The 8,232-nt window shown below is 45.3% G+C and overlaps 1 pseudogene; it reads right to left on the bottom strand.

Moving 5' to 3' along the window:
* Positions 1-2,077: 2,077 nt before the first annotated feature.
* Positions 2,078-6,295, bottom strand: LOC137306991 (protein FAM200A-like; annotated as a pseudogene).
* Positions 6,296-8,232: the final 1,937 nt, after the last annotated feature.

Here is an 8,232-nt window from a genome sequence, read left to right as displayed (position 1 = left end):
ACTCTCCCTGACCAGTCACCATTTCTCCTTCATTTAAGGACTCTCCCTGACCCGTCACCATTTCTCCTTCATTTAAAGACACTCCCTGACCAGTCACCATTTCTCCTTCATTTAAAGACACTGTCTGACCAGTCACCATTTCTCCTTCATTTGCAGTCGCAACCTGACACGCCAACATATTTCCTTCATTTACAGACACTCCCTAACCAGTTACTTCCTCTCTCCGCATCTCCCTCCAGATGTCCGTTCACTTGTGAACAAGGCCCTTGTCATCCACAACCTTATTGCGGGTGGCTGCATCTGGAAACATAGGAATAGGAGCAGGCCACACCGCTCCACGAGACTGTTCCGTCATTCAATTAGACCATGGCTGATCTGTATCTTAACTCTATCTGCCTGGCTTGGTATCATAAATCATAATACCCTGGCCAAACAAAAATCTATCAATCTCAATTTTCAAATTTTTAATTGACCCCCAGCCTTAACAGCATTTTGGAGTGAGGAGAGTTCCAGATTTCCACTACCCTTTGTGTGAAGAATTCCTTCTGACATCACCCCTCAACGGCCCAGCTCTAATTTTAAGGTGATTCCCCCTTGTTCCAGACTCTCCCAACACAGAAAATAGTTTCTCTGTATCTACCCTATCAAATCCTTTAATCACCTGAAACACCACAATTCGATCACCCATTAATCTTGTATATTCAAGTGAAGACAAGCCGAGTCTATGCATCGATTCTCATAATTTACATAAGTGGTCACTGTAAGTGCAGGATCGAAATTCAGAACAGACAGTTTCAGTTTGTGTGGAACATTATTTTCTCCATAGTCCCAAGAAGATGCAAATCCCCCGTCCCACACTCTCCCTCTTTGTTCCTATTAATCTGCAAATCCACCGTCCCACAGTCTCCCACCTTGCACCTATTAAGCTGTAAATCCCCCGTCCCACACACTCTCCCTCCTTCCTCCTGTTAAGCTGTAAATCCCCCGTCCCACACTCTCCCTCCTTGCTCCTATTAATCTGTAAATCCCCCGTCCCACACGCTCACTCCTTGCTCCTATTAATCTGTAAATCCCCCGTCCCACACTCTCCCTCCTTGCTCCTATTAAGCTGTAAATCCCCCACACACACTCTACCTCCTTGACACGTCCTCACTGTTTGAAATCCAGATTCATCGCAGGCTCTAATTTTCTGCCTTTCTCTCCTGAAGGTGCAGCGTGATGGTGGGGTTCGGCCCCAGTCACTGTCTGCCCTCCAGTATTAGGCCAAGTGGTAATTCTGCACTTGTGAGCCTATGCAGTGAACTGCCGGTATTTCGACCATCGGCAGCCGCCGTCTCTGGCTGATTCTCTCCGGCAAAGCTGAGGCCAACGGTGGCAGATCAACAATAACCTGCATTCACACTGAGCGGAGTCTCCGCAACACCGAGTGCGGCTCAGGCCCCGAATCAGAGCAGGGGGACCCGGCGGACGGGCGTGCCGGGGGGGCCGGGCACCATTAAACCGATCACCCAACGCCTCACAAGTCCAACCCGCCGCTTCCCGATTTCATCTCCCGTTTCCACCGAGTCCGACTCGAGACAAGAGACAGGGCAGAGGCGCTCCCAGAACGCGGGGCGGGCCTGGGGAGCTTGCGCCGTCTGAGCGGAAATGCATCGCCTTGGAGAGATAGAGGGGTTTCTGGGGCGCGGCGGATTGTGGGGCCGGCGGCCGCCATTAGTCGCCGGGCGTCGTTCAGTGTTTTATTGCCCGCGTCGCGCACAGAACCGTTTCTCGAAATGCAGACTGAGGAGTTCAGAGCCGGTTTGCTGAACAGACACTGACCGTACAATGTAGAACAGTGTTTTTCAAACTATTTTTCTCGTGACCCAGTGAAAGAAAAACACTTCCCCCAGGGACCCAAAACAATAATATCTTCTGACTGGAGTTTTCATCAAATCCCAATGGAGGACAATCCATGCTCGCTCTTCACTTCACTTCACTTCAAGTAATAACTAAAATTAGACATCGACGTTACTTGAAAAATATTTTAAATACAGTATTAATAAAGTAAAAAAAGATCAGTTTGAGTTTCACTTTCTTAATGTGAAGGGTTGGACTGTCGCTTCTTCATGATCTCGTTCCAATCTGGATCACACGATGAAAGCTCGACACGCATATCAGGTGCGCTGTTGAGTCGGTTTCTTTCTCTTGTTTTTAGCCTTGTCAAAGTCGAAAATCCAAGTTCGCACATGTAGGTTGTTGTTAAGGGCAGCAAAAACAGAACACTAATCTGACTTAACAGAGGATGTTCTTTGAAAATACTGATCCAAAAAGATGACAAACTGAATGACTTGTGGCGTGTTTTCAGTGTGCTATCACAGGTGAGTCGCACCAGCTCGTTTTCTTGCTCAGGCATCAAGTTTCGCTTCATTATTGATTCAGGGTTTTCGAAAACAAAATGACCTTTCACCCAACACTTTGCCTTCAAATTTTCAAACCTCTCTGCAGGGAAGTAGCGACTAAAATGATCAGACAGAGCAGCGAGATGGAACTGTATGACACATTTCATTTCATTCCCTTTTTCTTCATTGATGCTGTTCTCCTCAGTGTGTTGTAACAATGTTGGGAACAGGGAATAGCTCGGGCGATTACTTTTCACTCCGGTTTGCCACTGTTCAAATGATTTTTGAAAGTTTGTATTTGTTCACAATGTCGAAACAAGTCATTGCCTCTTCCTTGTAATTTCAAATTCAGAACGTTTAAAATTGAGAACATGTCAGCGAGGGATGACAACTTCATTAACCAACTGTCATCGTAAAACAAATTTGTCATGTTAGACTGTTTCTCTGCCAGAAAAATGTGAATCTCTTTCCTAAGGTCGGACACCCTTGTAAGCACCCTGCCCCGTGACAGCCATCGTACTTCAGTGTGAAACAGGAAATGAATGAGCTCAGCTCCCATTTCTCAGCATCACGCTTCAAAAAAGCTTTTACTTCAGTGAGCTTCCTTTAATGAAATTAACAATTTTCATGATTTCCTTCATAATTGCCATAAGATCAGGGAGAATACACTTAGACGTCAAGGCTTCGTGGTGAATGAAACAGTGATTCCAAACATCATGGTCAGCTGCCTCAGATATTCTTCTCATGACTCCACTATTTCTACCTGCCATATTTGCTGCTCCATCACTTGGAATTCCTTTGCAATTAGCCCAGTCCAATTTGTATTTTCCATCTACACAGTCATGTAGTGCTTCGAATATTGGTGCTCCTGTTGCATTTGTTGATAAAGTTAGACAACACAGCCAAACTTCCATAAAGTCATCTTGCCCGACATATCTCACAGAAACTAACAGTGTTCCACAATTTGAAATATCAGCACTCTCGTCAAGTTGGATCGCAAAATCCCCGGCTGACTGTAACCGAGTAATAATCTTGGCTTCTGAATCCTCAGCAATGGAACATATTCGCCGAGACATTGTGCTATCACTGAGAGGAATGCTTCTCAATTTTTCAGCAGGCTTCTCGTCGAAGATTTCCGCACCATATCCAGAGATGCTGAAATTCTTCCAGCATCTCTGAATAAGTTTTTCGGCAACTGTAAGGGCCATTTTCTCTTTTGCCACACTGTATGCGACCAAATATGACACCAGTTGTGCCTAATCATTCAGAGCATTTGACCGATTAAGAACTGGTGCTGATAACTTTAATCCCCGTTGCTTCCTTTGAAAATATTCAAGCGGGTGATCAACGAGTTCCCCATGTTTTGTTTCAAAATTTCTTTTTAATTTTGACGGTTTTAATCTCTCGTTTACGAGCACCTAGCTACAAATAACACACTGGGGCTTTGGATCATGGTTTGCGTTTGCACAATTGATGAAACCACATTTCAAAAAAGCCTCACTATACTGCCTCGTCTACGATTTGGTTTTCTTCTTAGTGGACGGTTCAGACCTGGTCCACATGGCAGAAGTTTGTCCCTCATTTCTCGAACTTCCTGTTGCAGACGACGTACTCACACATGTTGGTTTTATTGTCGGATGTGGATGGGTTTTAGAACTGTGTTTTTGAACTTCTTTGTTTTGTTATAAAATGATCAATTTTGCGGAATTAAGGTTTGGTAATTAAGCCGCCCCTGACTCCTTTCCCCGTGATACTGGGCCCAGACCAGCACCACTCACCGTGGCTTTGGCGGCGAGGAAGGGCGCGTCCTGGTTGATGCTCGGAAACACTAAACCTAACAGAATGACTATTCCACTGGAACAAGGTCATCGCTCCACAGAATGAAATGACTGTCTGTCATCTGCCCAACGGAAATTACCGAATAAAAACGTGAATGTAAACTTCAGTCCAACATTCAACCAATCAACGTCACGCAATCACAAGTTCTGACCACAAAACTGCCCGTGACATTTCATCTCGTTATGAAATAAATATTTGCCCTTTTCTTACTTAATGTCCAGTTATGGTTCATTTGATTTTCCTGGGTTTGTTTTGTGACCGTACCCATTTAATGGGAGTGAGCTAATCTTGCCAAACCGGCTCAGCATTCTCTGGCAAGCAGTTACCTGCCCTATAAGCTCCGCTGATAACCTGATGTCTGACGAATTTCCTTTCCATGTTCCATTACATTTATGCTTTTCTTTTTTGGGTTCAAACGAGGGGGCACAAAGTTAAACACAAAACAATTTGGCAACATGCAGGTCTCCGTATCAATGCAAGAGCACGCAGAAGGAATCCCAATGGACCAAACCCCTTCTCATTCACTGCCACTGGAAAAAAATCCAAACAGACCAAACCCTTTCCTATTCCCTCCCATTGCATAGAATCCCAAAGAGAAAAACCCTTTCACAGTGCAAGCCATTAAGGAGAGTGCGGTGCCCAGAACTGAACACAGTTCTCGAAATGAGGTCTAACCAGAGCTCTGTATAACTGTGACATAACTTCCACTCCTTTTTATTCCATTTCCCTTGAGATAAAGATCAAAATTTGATCTCCATTTTACCTTATATTTTTAGTGAATTCTGTACTTGGACCCCTAAATCTCTCTCCTCCCCCACAGTTCCTTGCTTCTTGCCATTTAGAAAATACTCTGATCTATCTTTTTAAGGTTCAAAGTGGATGACCTCACACTTTGCCACGTTGAACTCCATCTGCCACTGTCTTGCCCACTCACTTATACTATCAATGTCCCTTTGCAACTTTCTGCTCCCATCTATAATGCTTACTGTGCCACCAAATTTAGTTTCGTCAGCACACTGGGTTATAAGGTTCTCTGCACAAGAACAGAACAAATAGGAGCAGGAGTCGGCCCAACGGCCCCTTGAGCCTGTTCCGCCATTCAATCAGACCATGGCTGATCTTCAACCTCAACTCCACTTTCCCGCCCGATCACCATATACCTTGATTCCCCTAAAATCCAAAACTCGATCGATCTCAGACTTCAATATACTCAACGACTGAGCGTCCAAAGTCCTGTGGGTGAGAGAATTCCGAAGATTCACAACCCTTTGAGTGAAGATTTTTTTCCTCATGTCCTTATCTTGAGACTATGACCTCTAGTTCTTGACTCTCCAGCCAGGGGAATCAGCCTCTCAGCATCTACACTGTCAAGCCGTCGAAGAATTGTATACATTGCAATGTGATCACCTCTCTTTCTTCTAAACTCCAGCGAATGTAGGCCAATTTTACACACTATCTCCTCACAGTAAAACTGCAGCAAGTCCTCCTTACTCTTATATTCCAACACCCTTGCAATGAAGACGAATATTTTATTTGCCTTCCTCACTCTCATTGGACCCTTGGTAACTCACTATTTCTATTATGTTTTTCCTCCATTCCTTCTGCTGGGAAAATAAATCATTGTTGAAAACATTTCACTCCAATTATACCAGTTTGTGTTTGGGGAACAAAATCCAGCTGAACTGCAAACTTAGAGTTTCCTGAAAAAAGCGGATGAACGTTGAATTGCGATGGCCGGGAATCGAACCCGGATCAACTGCTGGAAGGCAGCTGTACTCACCACTATACCACCATCGCCGAAAAAAAATTATCAATAAAATGGTTCCCAACCATCAGATCCTGAACATCCACTGCAGGCTGTTACATTTTTTTCTTCATTTGCACTGGTTTCTGACGGATCCTTTCTCGCTCTGTTGCAGTTCCCGTTTCCGCCCAGTAGATGACGCCAAGCCTCAATCAATGGAAATTACACAACAGCCAGTAATTCTTCACCTGATATCGGACTGAAGAGATCGTCGATCCCTGCAATACTTGACCAGCTGGAAATACACTTTGCCGCAACTCACATCAGCCATTGTTTAATATTAAGTAATTTCATTAAATCATTCTGGTGACCTGACTACCAACTGGGCACAAATGGCAGCTTAATATTCAAGTCTATAAGATCGTTAGAAAGGACAGAGAAGTAGGGAAAGGAGGAGGAGTAGCAATATTGCTAAAGGACAATATTACATCAGTTGAAAGATAGAATATCAGTGAGCGTGAGGGGGCAATGTAAACACTCCGAGAGAGACTGATCAAAAGTGGCCCCATTGTAATCCTCCAGAAGGTATAAGAAGGGCGAGTTGGGGAGGATTTCTTCATTCTTTGTGAAAGTGTTTGTGAGATTGTGGAAATGTCTGAATGAGGAAAATCCGATGGAAAAACTCGGGCCAAGGCCAAGTCTCGCTCATCCTGGGCAGGACTGCAGTTCCCTGTGGGCCGTGTTCACAGGTCCTGTGAAAGGGGAACAATGCTGAATGTGTCGGTGCCGGAGCTCCGGTCTATCTGGCTGCTGTGCTCGAGCACCTGACGGCTGAAATCCTCGGGCTGGTTGGTAATGCGGCCCGCGACAACAAGATGACGCGCATCATCCCCAGACACCTGCAACTGGCCGTCCGCAACGACGAGGAGCTCAACAAGCTGCTGTGAGATGTGACCATCGCTCAGGATGGAGCGCTGCCTAATATCCAGGCCTGTTTCTGTGCCGTAATTTCGATGTAACTCGATGTAAAGGCTCTTTTCAGAGCCACCCACTGTATCTATGAAAGGGCTGGTTACTGTCTGAAGGGAGACGCTGATATCATGCTACCAGTGTTGCTTTGAGCTGCTTTTTTCTCGTTGTGGACGAGATGAGGTATTAATGGGACTGGAGTCGGGGCACCGACCACATTCCGATACTTTAAACGGTAACTTATGGACCCCAGTCCACACATCACCAGATTTGTTGTATTTATTTAAACTACTTGCCATGCTGGGCTCGTAAAGCATCACCAGAACTGCTCGACAAATCTTTCTTTATCTGCGGGATTCAGCGCTTCGCTCCGTTTCTGTTCTATTTTGTTGGATTATTCAAATAACTCATCAAAATCACTGGGGAATCACTGAAATGTAACTCTGTACAGAAACAAATAACAGTGAACGGCCTGGTGCCCAGGAGATCAGAAATATTATTCGCCTTTCGCCTTCTTGACGAGTAAACCGTGTTTCGAGTCCACCTACCCGCGTTGTTTGCATATGGGGATCAAATAGAGAGGGCGGGAGGGGAGGAGTCAGAGTGATGGACAGAGCAGAGAGCGGCCTCTGATCTTCCAGCTCCACCTCCAGCTTTCTCCACCCGCCAATTTCAAACCGTTTATTGATAATAGAACCGAAACACAGCGGTCCGCACAAACCCTTACAGACTCGGGCTTCATGTTCAAGGATTCCCAGGAACCCGGAGCTTTTAAATAAGACCCGTTACAATTAACAGGCAGTAATATTCCTGCCGAAATACAGTCCCTTCGATAACAAGTCAAACCGTCTCCTTCCATTTCAGTCCCACACCCGATTCTATCTCCCCACATATCCCCTCCCAGACGGGTTCAGCGTTTTACAAACACCTTATTCTAGCTCATTTGGAGAATCTCATATGTTGGGGTTTGAGTTATGACGCGGAGTTTCTCCGCCAGTGTTACCGTCTCACAGAGACTCTCGCCCTGAATCTGTGAAAAGAAAATGACCATGAACTGGGAGTGGAGCCGAACACATCCCCAGTTACAGTGAGGCTCGGACACCCCATTCTCTCTGTTTTATATCAGACAGTATCCCACCTTCATGTCCAGCACTTGAGAGAGAGACTGTCAGTCTTACACTTCCTATCAGTGTGTTCATATCACCCTCAATAACTGTATCCAACCTTCATATACAGCACCAGAGAGTGAGAGAGAAAGGGAGACAGATACGGTGACAGAGCGAGCGGAGAAGCACAGTG

This window comes from Heptranchias perlo, chromosome X (assembly GCF_035084215.1).
Source record: "Heptranchias perlo isolate sHepPer1 chromosome X, sHepPer1.hap1, whole genome shotgun sequence".
Classification (NCBI taxonomy): domain Eukaryota; kingdom Metazoa; phylum Chordata; class Chondrichthyes; order Hexanchiformes; family Hexanchidae; genus Heptranchias; species Heptranchias perlo.
Note: the sequence above shows the minus strand (reverse complement) of the source record. Positions and strands in the feature narration are given on the sequence as shown.